Below are 15,139 nucleotides of genomic sequence, written 5' to 3'. Positions count from 1 at the left end.
GCTTGGCAATGTGGAAGCAGTTTTTGCAACGGAGATTCTAAACTCTCCAAAGGATTGTGAAGACTCCTTGACATGTTTTCTTGCAGTGTCAATGTGTAAACGCTTATTTTGTAATAATTTACTGACCAAGTTTATTGCCTCTGTTCCGGTAGTTCCTTCCCATCCTCTGGCCAGAGTTGGTATTTGTGCAGAACCGCAGCCAGGCTCCAGGGGCCGGGGGCAAGCCAGCCTCCCCCGGGGCCCCATGGGGCCTCCTGCACAGCCCCCCCCTTTCAGCTGGGGCCACCCCTGGGGCTGCTCCCCTGCTTCTGCGCTGTGTCCCCATTGCTGCTGCCAATTTGGGCCGATGTGCTGGCCAAACAGCCTCCATCAGGTAAATACAGTAATTTTGTTTGCCTACAGCCTTGAAAAGATGAGCAAAATCCTGGCGAAGAGGATCTGGGGATGTTTATCTTCTTTATAAGATCATGTAAGGGATATTTGTGCCCTCAACTGGGAGGGACCTGGGTATGTTTAAACTTGAGGGGCCCAGACAGGGCTACTGATGCCCAGAAAAAACCTTAGTAGTGCCAGGGGACCCATGATGGTTTCTGAGATGTTCCAGACACGGTTAGTTCATCATAGAATCTTCTGGAAGTGACGATGCACAAAAATTTGGTGGGTTTGGAGCCAAATCCATCCAAAGATGCCTTTCTTGGATAAAAAGTAGAGCTGAATGAGTTTATGTGGATCTAAACGTGGACTTCGTTCAGACTATGGTGTCCTGTGTCTCGAAATATCTGACCACCTTGAAGAAACAGGACTTTATGTATACGGATGCGTGCCATCTCTAGTACTTCTTGACGATTCTACAGGATTCATTCACCTGAGGTGTGAAATGAGTTGTAGTACTTTTTATGGTGGTACATTAAAACCTTTTCTCGTTATGGAACATTTCAGACCTATTTGAAAGTGGAGAGAATGGTCTAAGGAACCTCTCCTTATGGACCCATTACTCAGCTTCAATAATTTCACTACTGAGTTTTATCTGTATCTCCACTCAACGTTCCTCTGTCCTACATTCTTTTAAAACAAATCCCAGACCATATGTCATTTTATCTGCAAATATTTCAATATGAATCTTTAAAACATTAGATACCATTCTTTTACCTAAAAATTTAGCAACAATTCTTAACATTATAAAATAGTTATTTCAACTTCTCTGTCTCAATTTTTCTTTCTTTCTTTCTTTCTTTCTTTCTTTCTTTCTTTCTTTCTTTCTTTCTTTCTTTCTTTCTTCTTTCTTTCTTTCTTATTTGTTTGAATCCCCATCCAAACAAGGTCTCCATACTGCTTGCTAGCTGGGATGCCTCTGAAGTCTCTTTTAATGTATAATTGCCCCGCCTCCCTTTTTTTCCTTAACAATTGACTTGTTGGAGAAATTGGGTCTTTATGTCCCGTGGAATTATCCATGGTCTGGATTTTGCTACTTGCATCCCTAGGCTTTGTTCAACATGTTCTACTGTTCCTCCTATTCCTGTAACTTGGTATTTAAACATCAAGGCTGGAGAGATTTATGTTTGATTATTGGGTATGTGGCTACTTTGTAAGTGCTCTTAGCTACTTCCATCTGGATAAAGTAATGTCTCTTTTTTGTGTGATGTTAGCAGTTATTAATACTCTTTTTTCCAGACCCATTATTTCATGATGTTTTATGAAATGGTTATATTTAAATTATATCATTCTTTACTTATTACCTGGGCTATTTCTAGAAGAAGAAACTTCTTTATGTAAAAGATGATTGTTGTAGTCTGAGGTATGATCTGCATAAAATAGATCAAATGGATGCTTCTTTCCCTGTATTTGTCTGTTTTCAAAATAATGAATCGTTTAGCCAGCATCCTTCAAATGTGACCAGTGAGGAGGATTTTTTTTTTTTAAGTATTATGAATTTCTGGATTCAAACTTATTTGATGGGTTTCCATCCTTACTGATGCCCAAATCGTCCCCTCTCTGGCCAGTGGGAGAACCTTGAAGTTGGCCCCGCGTCTTTGAACAGCAACCTGTTACTCTTTTATAACCTCCTTGCTCGTGGTATGATGTGATCGTCCAGCCTCATCTGGTGCATTTTCTGCCCCAGACCTGGAGTCAACCATTTCTCCAAGAAGCTCTGCGTTTTCAAGTAAAAATGTCACGTTGAAACTACAATCGGGTTTCCTGTCTTTTTCAAGGGCCAGTGCCAGGAAAAAAGTTTTAAGATAAAATGCATGACGAATTCACACTGATAACTTCCCATTCAAACTCAGGATTACAGAGTTGTTATTTACCATTATCAGTCTTACATCACCTTCATCTCTTTTCTCCCTTGCCAGAGTTGATGACTTCCCAATGACATCAGCATCATTACTCATTTGCTCTGTCCCACAAAACATGCCCAACACAATAACAGTATCAACATCATACCGACATTATAGTTACTGAAAATGATTTTACAGTTGTCTGTGTCATTTAATCCTACTAGAATTGTACAGTCAAATTATTTGTTGTGAAATCACTTGGAATACTTTTTAATTAACTTTTCGATTTTGTCTTTGTTTTTAGGAATTTTTAAATTTAATTTTTTTTTTACTTTTTTTTTTTAAATTTTTAATTATTTATTTATTTATGATAGTCACAGAGAGAGAGAGAGAGAGAGAGGCAGAGACACAGGCAGAGGGAGAAGCAGGCTCCATGCACCGGGAGCCTGACGTGGGACTCGATCCCGGGTCTCCAGGATTGCGCCCCGGGCCAAAGGCAGGCGCCCAACCGCTGCGCCACCCAGGGATCCCTAAATTTAATTTTTTAAAAGATTTATTTATTTGAGAGAGAGAGAGAGAGAAAAAGAGAGACCGCACATGTGTGTGAGAGTTGAGGGAGGGGCAGAGGGCGAGAGGGAATCTCAAGCAGACTCCATGCTGAGCATGGAGCCCAACACAGGGTTCAATCCCAGGATCCTGAGATCATGACCTGAGCCTAAACCAAGAGTCAGATGTTTAATTGACTGAGCCATCCAGGCACCCTTAAATTTAATTTTGTCTTATAGTTACATAAAATATTTATGTGGTCTCAAATTACAATATACAAAAGCAAATATATTTGGAGTAACGTAACTTTTGTCTCTGTCTCAGGCCATTTTCTCCCTTTCCCACAGATAATTTTAAAAAATTGTACTTTTGGGTTTATTATTCCATTTTTCTAGTTATTATAATATTTTATTTATTTATTTATTTATTTATTTATTTATTTATTTATTTATTTTTAAAGATTTTATTTATCCACTCATGAGAGACACAGAGGCAGAGACACAGGCAGAGGGAGAAGCAGGCTCCCTGCGGGGAGCCCAATGCAGAACTCGATCCCAGGCCCCCAGGATCATGCTCTGGGCCGAGGAGAGGTGCTAAACTGCTGAGCCACCCAGGGATCCCTATTATAATATTTTTAAAAGATATATGTCTTTTTTTCCATATATCTCTATCGATTTATCATCTATCATCCATCTATACATGGCTTGGTTAGGGTCATTAGCAAAATTTATAAGCAGCTGTGACAGCCTGGAGCTGTAGCACTGGAGGGTGAGAGGGAACAAAAAGAGGACTGTGGACAGGTGTCAGGCTCTGACAGTCACAGCCACAGTGGTCATGATGTGGAGATTAAAGAAAGGCAGCTGTTTTCTGCTTGAGTAGACAAAAGGAAAATGCTATAACTCCCTAGAAGAATATTTGGAAAAATAAGATGATCGTAAGAAGCAAGGTAGAGTAGATGTTCCTTCATTCAATATTTATGGAGGATCTAGGGTTTTCTGGGAATAGTCTTGCACGTAAGACCAACCGAGTTTCAGGGAAGGTCCAGTTCCTTAATCAGGACCCATATTCGTGATTATGTGGGTTCTCTGATGTTATCCATATTATAACAGTACTGACAGAGTCCATTGCATTTGATGAAAAGCACTTATACATAAGTCCCACTTAATTCAATACATTTCAGCTAAGCTAGAACAATGACTGTATTTCAGGTACTTTGTAAGGTGCTGTGGAGATGCAGATAAGCCAAAGATAAGGCCCTGCCCTTCAGGACTTTGAACGTCAATGAGGAGAAGCGAAAAGAGACAGAGACTCCCTAAAACCATAATTGTGGCAGATAAATACTGGAGTGGAAATAAGGCTGAAGGATTATGGAAACCCAACAGAGGAGCAGTTGATTCTGAGTTGGTGGTATCTGGGAATGCTTCAGTTTAGCTCGAAGGATCTATGGTTTCTTGCTTCATTAGTTGGCTCTTGGATAAGAATTCAGCAGATGGAGAGGCAAGGAGAAAGGGCATTCCAGGAAGAAAGGGACCAGTGACCGGTGAGAGAGTAGGTGTGTTTGTGGGGCTCATTCACTCATGGCTGTCTTCATATGAATCAGTTTTAGAACCAGGACTTGGACCCAAACAATTCAATCTGTTTAGAAATGTTTGGTGATTTGGTGGATCCAACCAGTAGGGTCTCAGTGCAACATTTTTAAACAAGAAGAACATATTTCTTCTGACAGAGCTGCATTATCTAGAGTTAGCAATTATTGTTTTTTGGAAAAACAAGGCCTGTCCATGGAAAATGCAAAAATGAAGAGCCCTCTTTAAAGATCCTGTTATTTCACAAAGAACTCAGTGCTCCTTTCATAGCCCTATGCGTGGAATTGTCAGGGGAAATAGGGAAAATTGTTCTCAATTGTTCTAAATGGTTATAAGGCATCATCCATTACAGTGCTGTGTGACTTGTCAGGTTTGGGAAGGAATAAAGTAAGGTCTTGGAGACCACAGTGGCAAGAGAAAGATAGTACAGATCTTCCTTGACTTAAGATGGGGTTATATCCTGATACACCCAACGTAAGTTGAAAATATCCTAAGTTGAAAATGCATTGAATACACGTATCCGGTGGAACACCATAGTTTAACCCGGCCTGCCGTAAATGTGCTCAGAACACTTACGCTAGCCTACAGTTAGGCAAGTCATCCAGCATAAAGTGCATTTTATTTATTTTAAAGGTTTATTTATATTTGAGAGAGAGAGCAAGAGTGAGCATGCACAACAGTGGGGCAAGGGGCGGAAGGAGAGAGAACCCCAAGGAGACTCCCTGCTGAGCACGGAGCTCCACTTGAGGCTCCATCCCATGACCCATGAGGTCATGACTTGAGCGGAAACCAAGCGTCTGGCACTCAACTGACTGAGCCACCCAGGCTTCCCAGGCTTCCCAAGCCTATTTTGTATTTAAGTTTGGCTCCGATGTAACTTATTGAAGTAACTTATTGATGTTTCTTATTGAAGTGAGAAACAGAGTGCTCGTTGGTGTATGGGTTGTTCATGGTCATGCACACATGGCTGATGGACCCGCTGCCCAGTATCATGGAGAATATCTACTGCGCATCGCCAGTTGGAGAAAAGATCCAAATTCAGAATGTGAAGTACAGCTTCTACTGGGCGCATGTCACTCTCACACCACAATGAAGTAAAAAAAAAAAAAAATTGTAAGTTGAGCCGTGGTAAGTTGGGGACCATCTGGACCGCATTTCATTGAACTTAAGTCGCCACCGATTCTAAGATACACTGTTATTTTATGTCCATTAAAAAAGAAGAAAAAAAATATCTGTTGATGAAACTGTGACACAATATAAGATTCCTTCCAATTTCAGAGTGTTAAAATGTGAAAACAAACGTGCATCTTAGGATCAATTATATACAGCATTTGCTACATGTCTACTATTACCAGGCTCTGTTCCTGATCCTTGACAAACATCATCTCAACTAATTCTTATAAAAACCTAGTGACACAGGTATCCTTGCCCTTATGTTATAGATGAGCAAAGTGAGGCATAGTGACACTATGGACGGAGGCCAAAGATCGCAGAGCTAGTAAGTGGAGCAAGCTCCTCATGCCTACGTCTTCTCAAACTTCTGTTCTTAATCTGTGACTCTCCAGTCAGGCCATGTCTTGGTGGATTGTGACACTCTTGGGTGGTTGCGGCATGTTGCCCATTTTCAGCTCAGGCATTTTTCACTTAATGGCAAACCTTCATGATGAGGCAAAGCCTCGCTCTGCCCTAACTCAGATGGCTTAGCCATGAGGCACACCGAGACGTCACAAGCTTGGGCAGAGAGTAAAGGAAGGGCAGGGGGTTAGTCTGGATCCAAAGGCGTTAGCTGTTAGCCAACGTGCAACATCTCAAAAGCCAAAGCAAATAATGCAGAAGTGACGTAGCCAGGAATCCTGGCCCGAGGAGATCGTCTCATAGATGGGACAGCATAACAGGAGTTCCTGGTTGGTGGCAATACTAAAAATTTGATGAGGGACAATGCATGGGTTCAAGATGGCCTATTTGCTTGTCTTAGAGTCCAAGGGGCAAGTTCAACCCCCTGGGAGAAGGTAGTGTCCTGAAACTCAGGATAGGCCTGCAACCCCAGCATGGAAATGGGAAGGGTGGAAAGCCCAGAAGAATCCCAGTTCTACAACCTGGGCAATATGGTAGAGGCAGGAGAGAGCTAGAGCTCCGTGGGTCTCTGGATGCGCAGGGGTTCGGGGCAGGTTCACCAGCCGCTCTACACAGCAACTCCATGTGCGGGTCCTCTTCTTGCTGTTGGCTGGCCAGGGTCCAGCCTGGTTGGGTGATCTTGGGGGCTGAGGCTGAGCAGGAAGGGATGGAGGAAGAGGGTGGTCACATTCCTCACTGGCAAGGGGAACCAGGTGAGGCTGGGCCGGGCAACAGTGAGATGCACGTTACTTCCATTCTTGCTACTCTTCTGCTAACACTTTGTGAGCCCTCCCCTTTGAGTCTGAGTCCCATTCAGGCTCTTATGAGTCATGGGGCCATAAGACAAGTCCCTTAACCCCTCCTGTCCTCCGTTTCCTTTTTTAGTAAAATAGAAATATCTAATTCATAGGTTAGAAATGAAGGATTAAGGCAGACTAAGCGATTACAGAATTGGTCTCGTATGAGTTAGCCCCTCTTGCTTCCAGCGCCCCAGGCTGGGTATTAAAGCCATGTGTGCAATAAACACTTATCCACCTTCCTCTGATTTTAACAAAGCAATGATGATAATAACTCATACATGGTCTACAGTTTCCTAAAAGTTGTTCTACGCGTCACCCTATTAGCCCAGCTGGTTTTTCCAACAATCCATTGGAATACCTGGCAAAAACTATTTTTAACATTTCAGTTATTTAGTAACAATAGCAACAAAAGTATTTTCTGAAATTCCCTACCACAGAGAGGAAACAAAAAACTTGACTTATTGGTGGGAAAGTCTGAACTTGTCTAAACTTGCCCATGTAAAGCAGAGGAGAGATGTGTTGGTTGGTTGGTTGGATGGTTGAGTTCAAGTCTTTATTTAAATCCTAGTTAATTGGGATGCCTGGGTGGCTCAGTGGTTGAGCATCTGCCTTCCGCTCAGGTCGTGACCCCTGGGGTCCTGGGATCGAGTCCTGCATCGAACTCCCCACAGGGAGCCTGCATCTCCCTCTGCTTGTGTCTCTGCCTCTCTCTGTGTGTCTCATGAATAAATAAATAAAATCTTAAAAAAATAAATTCTAGTTAGTTAGCATATAGTGTAATATTGGTTTCCGGGGTAGAATTCAGTGATTCATCACTTGTGTACAACACCCAGGACTCATCACAAGCGCTCTCCTCAATCCCTATCCCCCATCTAGCCCATCCTCGCCCACCTCCCTCCATCAACCCTCCTTTTGTTCTCTATCGTTTAAGAGTCATGATTTACCTCTCTCTCTCCCTTTCCCCGATGTCCATTTGTTTTGTTTCTACGTTGGAGTGAAATCATTCGGTATTTGTCTTTCTCTGTTTTGCTTAGCACAATACACTCCAGCTAATGATTCTAGGAATGTAAGAGTCACTAACTCTTAAATGATTGCTTGAGTAATATTAATACAAATCGTTTTGGGTCCGTGTCCAAATGCTGAATGATTCTCGACTATTTAAAAAGTGGTTCTCCTTGGTTTCCAGATGGGGACTTTACCTTATACGCCTAATGTCCCTGAAAGAGTTTCTGGCCAAGAAGTAATATTGTGTTCCCTAGTAATAGAATACTAAAATGCCTTTTAACAAGAAAGTTCTTTATTGCTTGTAAAGTGCTCTGGGCTATTTCTGTTCTAAACGACTGAAGCATACACTTATGGAAAAGCAAAATATACCTAACATAAAATCTGTCTGTGAGCAGAGCTCTGAGGAAATGAGACATTTGACAGGTAAACATTTGTCTTTGGGGTGAGACTTCCATTTGTTTGAGGATGGACCACTTGAATGAATTCTTTTTAGTAAATGCATCTGTAAGGCAAACACTGATCCATTTCTCTTAGGGAAGCCCAGAAAGTAGGATAATAACCCCAAATGCAAAAACCTTCAGAGTAACCTCTTGTGTTCTTTCTTTCTTTCTTTCTTTCTTTCTTTCTTTCTTTCTTTCTTTCTTTCTTTCTTTCTTTCTTTTTCTTTCTTTCTTTCTTTCTTTCTTCTTTCTTTTTTCTTTTTCTTTTGTTTTTTTTTAGCTTTTATTTGTTCATTTGACAGAGAGTGAGAGAGAGCACAAGGGTGGGGGGCGGGAGAGGCAGAGGGAGAAGCAGACTCCCCGTTGAGCTTGGAGCCCACGTGGGGCCCGATCCCAGAACCCTGAGATCATGACTTGAGCCCAAAGAACAAGGCAGACAGCTCAACCGACTGAGCCATCCACGTGCTCTTATTATGTTCTGTTTAATAATGTAAAGCAAATTAATGAAAGCGGATTTTCCTAAATCTGGATTTACAGTGTCCTTTTTGCCTGGAGGGATGTGTTGGTAGAGTTGGGTGTAGTGCTGTCCAAGCCGCGTGTGTACAAGGTGAGGAGCCACCAAGTTCATGCAGGCCTGGGCCTCCTTTCGTCTCGAGGCCACCTCTGTGATGTGGACCCAGATCACCTCGAGGCAGCACCAGATGGACCGAACCGCTGATCTCCTGTCTAGGGGCGAAGATGGATAATGTCGATTTGGGGGCAATGTTTGTGGGTTCACCTGACTGTGCACCTGTGACCCTGAGTGGACGGCCATGCGCCCTGAAGAAATTGGATGCCCATGCACCTGCCACCCTGAGGTGGGAGACGGAAGGGCCTCAGCCTCAGGGGAGAGAGGCTTTCCATCTTCCCTGGCACCAAAAGGGAGACGGAGCTTGGATGTTGGAATATAGAGGTGCTGAGAGGTCCTGTGCACGGGGTGCAGCGGCTGCTACCCCCGCTGGGAAAGACCAGAGCCCCAGCCCGTGGGTCCTCCCCACTCTTGCAGCAGAGCCTTGTTCAAAGGGACGGCATCTCCTGGGTGAGCCCTGAAGCCTCGACGGAGAAGGCTCTGTGCCTGCTTGGGGCCGGAAGCAGGGCCAGGGGAGCAGAGACAGCCGGGGGACAGGGGACCGGCCTGCGCAGAGTGGAGCCATCGTGTAGAGGGGGCGTCTGGCGGGGCCCAGGGGCCTCTGAAACAGCTCCAGACCTCGGGTTTTGGCTGTGATCCTGAGGGGCGGCCCGTGGAGAGAGGAGACTTTGTGCTTTTAGGGGCACGGGCGTCAGGGCGACTTGGGCACTAGAGACAGGGCTGCCCCCCGAGGGCTGAGAATTTAGGACGATGTCTGGGGTATACGTCTTAGACCCTCGCCTTGGGTGTTGTCGTCAGGCCTTGTGGCCCGGTGGCTGAGCTCAGCCTCGCGCCTTCCGTTAGCACCCTGGGCGCTGCGACCCTAAGGAGCCATCACCAAGGACACCTACTGGGTGCCTACCTCACCCAGCAGGGAGTTAGGGCTGCCGCGGCTGGTCTCGTGGGGTCCTCTGCTAGTCCCATTTTTCAGATGGGGAAACGGGAACTTGGGGAAGTCAGGAGATTTGCCGTGAGCCCCTCGGCTAGGCGTTCAGAGTCAGGATGTGAACCCGAAGGCCTGTCTGGAAAGCCAAGCGGGCAGGGATTGAAATGTATTCCTTTTATTTCTCCTTTTGTTCATTTGGAAAAAAAAAAAAAAAAAAGCAAATGTCCTTAGATTAATTAAAAAATTCTGTTTTTTAAAAATCTCTGTCTCTATCTTCCAGCGTAGTGCTAGGTGCATAATAAACGTCTGGCAAATGTTTATGGAAGGATGAACGAACAGCAGAGCCTGTGGAGCAAAAATTTAAGAAGACAGACTTGAGGCTCTTCTTACAGTTTATGAATGAATAGAGCAACGTGCTCCCCTTTGTTCTCCGCACATAGTAACCACTCAATAAATGCTCGCTACTATTATCATTTATTAGAAATGAAAAGAACATTCAATTTTGCACAGGAATGCATCAGACGCCTTGTTTTTCCCACAATTTCCTTCCCGTTGATGGTTTATTTCTATACCATTTTAGAAAGAGGTGAGCATTCAGCTTCTCCGCAGTATTTTGAATGCAGAAGGGTGGAATATCATTTCTGATAGAGTTTTCCCCTGAAATGTGAGCTGTGTTGGCTTGAAATATGAATACAGTTAAGTAGAAAAGAAGGCGGCTGCAAGTTCGACTCGAGCAATCGGCAGCACAACAACGCGCTCATACAGATGACATTGACCGTAAAAGGCGTCTTATCACACGCTGCCAGCCACCACAGCCTGAGAACAAAAGCCAACTGCCAGATTAGAGGAAAACTGTGATTTTAGTATAATGCAAAACTCAAGTTTTCTCACTTTTGGCTTTATAATCAATCCATCCCCACCAAGCTTGCTACAGACGGATCTAAATTGATTTCACTTTAAAGGTTTTGTAAATAGAAAATGGTACCGTGGTGCCAGTTTACGTTTGGCATTGGAGTGTCCTGTTGTGGACGTGTCTGAGGAGGCCGGGAGGTGGGCTGAATGAGTTTTATTATTTTTGTTGTCACTATTATTATTATTACTAATCCTTTAACTCATTTGTAGCAGAATCTGCTAGTTGCACACCTCAAGATCCCTTCTCTCTCCTCAGTAACATGACCCTGCATTTATTTGTTTATTTATTTATTTATTTATTTATTTATGATTTAATTTATTTATTCATGAGGGACGCAGAGAGAGAGAGAGGCAGAGACCCAGGCAGAGGGAGAAGCAGGCTCCCTGCGGGGAACCCGATGGATGGGGGACTCGATCCTGGGACCCCGGAGTCACGCCCTGAGCGGAAGGCAGACGCTCCACCACTGAGCCCCAGGCGCCCCTTTAACCTGCATTTCAGTGGGGGACAATATACTCAGCACAAGGACAGCCTTCTTTGCAATGAGGTGTCCACTGTGCTCAGTGATGTATGAGAGGAAGTGGGGAGTTATTTCTGGAAAATGTCATTAGAAGGGGGGGAGGAGACCTTTCTCTTCCCCCTCTTTCCTCCTGTGGCCTGAAGTGTCAGGCTGGAACCCCAGCAGCCAGCCCGGGCCACGAGGTGCCTGTGCACACGGAAGCCTCGAGTCACCGAGCGGCTGCCGGGGAGGGTACCGGGTCTCTAACACCTTGTAGACTCCATACCAGCCTCGAACGGCCAATTTCTAGTTGCTGTGTGAGAGATGCAAACTTTTAATCTTATTTCCAGTGTTGTTTGGATCTGTTTGATGCGGCCAAGCCCAGTTCTAATAAATATTCGAAGAAAGTAACAAACTTTTCACGAAAACTTTCTCCGTGTGCCTCTCAGTCCATTCAAGTGCTTGGATGGTGTGGTTTCGTCGCTGTTCATCTCCAGCATCCGAGTTCTATCTCCCCTCCTCCCACAGTCGCCCAGGTCTCCTGCTAAGCCGGCAGCCACTCTGGGGATCCGGGCTGCCATCCCCCCACATTCGGCGTCTCTGGATGGGTCCCATCATTTCCTCCACTCTCATCGCCCTCTTCTCTCCAATCCTCACGAGGGCCGCACATAAAATCCCACTTATCTCAATGAACATGGAGGTTTCTCATCAATTCAGAGTAGGAACTTGTGAAGCCAATTGCTTTAAGTGATTTTTTTTTTAATTTAACAGGATTTTGTGGAAACAAATATTTAGGTAGCGTGTCCATGATGATAGATCAACAAACACTGAGTGGAACACAGACAGTCGGGGTTTCAACCAAGCATTTGGTAGTTTCTGGGGAGAGGCAGAGATTGAAAAACAAAACCAAAAACCAACAATCCAGCTAAGCTTCAACTCCTAGCGCTGACAGTTCATAGCTGTGTGAACCTGGAAAATGTAACTCAACGTCTTGAGCATCAATTTCCTTATCCAGAAAGTAAGTCATGATTAGGATGAAAAGAGCTAGTGCGTGTGTGAAAAAAACATGGTTTTGTCAGGTTTTTTTTTTTTTTTTATTTGTTTTTGTCAGCTTTAATGTACTTTGCCAATACAAGGAGTTTGGGTCAGTGGAAAGAAATCTGGGTCCAGAATGAAGGGTGCACTTGCTAGCTGTGTAATTTTGGCCAAATTAGTTAATATCTGAGCCTCGAAGTTTTCTTATCTGTAAAATGGGAAAAAAAAATAACACTGCCTTTGCAGGTCATCATGAGAATTATAGGAAATAATGTAAATGAAGACTCTGAGACAGTAGCTGGTACTCAGAAAATGATAAATATTAGTATTCTTGTGGTTGTGATTGCTGTGCATTCAAGAAGCTTCTATCCACTACCATTGGCTAACATTGGCTATCCCGTATGCATTTGTGCAGCTCACCTGACCCCCAATGCCTCAGGGCTGTGGATCTTCCCTGTAGCCGCTGTGGGGAAGGACTCTCTGTGGGTCCCTGCACTTCTCTGACCTGAGAGGAATGCCCAGGACCTCTGGTCGCTCTGACCTTTCCAGATTGGTTGTTTCCCTACTGGTGGCTGAAGGGGCCGCAACCTGGGTGTTCACGGAAATAAGCTATTCGTGGAATGAACTTTGATTAGTGAAAAGTAGAAGTCAGGATAGAGCTTGCAGATAAATTCCTTCTCTATTTTTCCCCCCGACCATAGACTGTTCTGAGTCATGGTTTTCCACTGCATCTGTCCAGATGTGCCCCGCAGGGCCAAATGGCAACACCAGCCAAGCAGCTGCTTGTTACAGACCAGTCTCCAGTGTGGTCAGTGCATCAGTGCACGTCTTCTTCCCACCCTCCTGACTCCTCTGCCTTTCCTTTCACTCTGGCTGTCCTGTGATTGCACCTGCCAAGAAAGTCTTGCTTCGGAATCATCTTTTCTAGGGAACCCAGACTAACACACTAACTACAGGTAGTGACTTGAGACAGATGCCGAGTCCCTATGTTCTAGGAGCTTGTGCTTTAGGCCAAGCGACAGATACGTAAAGCATGAGCCACGGTGCAAAGCCATGCACGAGGACAACCTACAATCTCATCTTTGAGATCCTTCCAAACTTGAGTAGTTGTCTCTAGTTCTGCTTCTTCTTATTATTTTTTGTGCCAACTGAAACATCTTGATTTTTTTTTTTTTTTTGGCTTGAATTTATTCACAATGTTGCTCCTAGTCCTCTGAGACCTCTTCAAGCCCCTCCCCTCATGCAGAGGCCAGCATTTTCTTTGGAATGTCAATAACAGATTGTTTTTTAAAAGATTTTTTTTAAAGATTTTAAAAAGAGATTTTATTTATTTATTCATGAGCGACGAGAGAGAGAGAGAGAGAGAGAGAGAGAGAGAGAGAGAGATTGAGAGAGGGAGAGAGAAAGAGAGAGAGGCCAAGGGAGAAGCAGGCTCCATGCAGAGAGCCTGATGTGGGACTCGATCCTGGGTCTCCAGAATCTGGCCCTGGGCTGAGGTGGCACTAAACTGCTGAGCCACCCGGGCTGCCCTCAATAACAGATTTTGAATGTGTTCATGCTGCCCTAGGCATTTTGCTTTGGAAAATATACCACTTGGTTTTTCCTTAACAATAGCATTTTATCATAGTTCCCTTTTCCTAAAATCAAATTACTGTCAGAATTTTATTTTTTGCCTTCTCTCTCTGGTCCGATAATTGAATGTAATGATGTTGTTTACCCATAGAGACTGTCTAGACTAATTTTTTGCCTGCTTTTTTGAAATTAATTTAGCAGACTCTGAAGCCTAGCTTGCTACCTACATGGTTGTTTTGGATTTAGGCTTTAATATTTCTGAACATTATTATCTCTAAGTGAGGACAAAAACATGATTGAATTTGAAAAGTGCCAGAAATACACTTTCGTTGACTAGAAGTAGAAGATAAAACCTGTTATGGTGCGATCTCTGTGTTTTGGGGGGATTACATTGGTCCGTGGTCTTGTTCATGTGGATATAAACTAAGTATATGAGTTCATTAAATATTGCCACTTAACAAATTATCCTGAACTTGAAACAATAGTACTTTTATTGTTTTTAGAGATTTTATTTATTTATTCATGAGAGACACACAGAGAGAGGCAGAGACACAGGCAGAGGGAGAAGCAGGCTCCTGCAGGGAGCGCGATGCAGGACTCAGTCCCAGGATCCCAGTCATGGCCTGAGCCACAAGCAGCCCCCAACCGCCTAGCCACCCGGGTGCCCCACTAATTTTTATTTCATAATATTTTTTGAGCATCAGGAATTCAGAGCAGCTCAGTTGAGTGGTTGTAACCCAGAGTCTCTTGGACGTTTTTGGTTAAGATGTTGGCCTGGCTTGCGGCCCTCGGCAGGCCAGACTGCAGCTGGAAGAGTCACTTCCAAGGCAGCTGGCAAGCGGATGCTGGCTGCTGGCAGCAGACCCGAGTTCCTCATCTCTTGCACCTTTCCGTGGGGTGGCTTTGATGTCCTCACAACCCGGTGGCTGGTTTCCCCAGAACGAGTCATCCAAGAGGAAATACAGAAGTGGCATTGCTTTTTTTTCCTAAATGGGGCAGGCTTGAAAGCCACACGCTGTCTGTCGTCCTGTGTGGTGACCCAGCCCGCCCCCCATGTACCCTGGAGGGGCCAGACGGTGCGCAGGGCCGGGAGCAGGCCAGTCGGGAGCCCTCCTGGAGGCAGCCTGCAGGTTACACGGTCCTGTTCATTTTTCTGGAAAGCTGTTAACTGTGCTGTCGCCCCGATGAAAATGCGTCCGACTGGGCCCAGGACTACGTGCTTCGGCGACCGTGTCCTGAAACGGTCCCTGGAGCGGGGCCAGCGTGCGCCTCGGCAGAGCGGGACCCGACGGCAGGTGATGCT

At 44.6% G+C, this 15,139-nt stretch overlaps 1 long non-coding RNA gene across 1 annotated transcript; it reads left to right on the top strand.

Annotated features, from left to right (window-relative positions):
• The first annotated feature begins 200 nt into the window (after window positions 1–200).
• On the top strand, window positions 201–11,065 carry LOC121497580. The gene is made up of 3 exons (XR_005989511.1): window positions 201–373; window positions 5,322–5,521; window positions 8,805–11,065. It is a non-coding gene; the product is annotated as an uncharacterized LOC121497580 (long non-coding RNA).
• The last annotated feature ends 4,074 nt before the right edge of the window (window positions 11,066–15,139 follow it).

The sequence above is a fragment of the Vulpes lagopus genome, chromosome 8, assembly GCF_018345385.1.
Source record: "Vulpes lagopus strain Blue_001 chromosome 8, ASM1834538v1, whole genome shotgun sequence".
In the NCBI taxonomy this organism is placed as follows: domain Eukaryota; kingdom Metazoa; phylum Chordata; class Mammalia; order Carnivora; family Canidae; genus Vulpes; species Vulpes lagopus.
The sequence above is the reverse complement of the archived record's forward strand: the minus strand, read 5'-3'. Positions and strand labels throughout refer to the sequence as shown.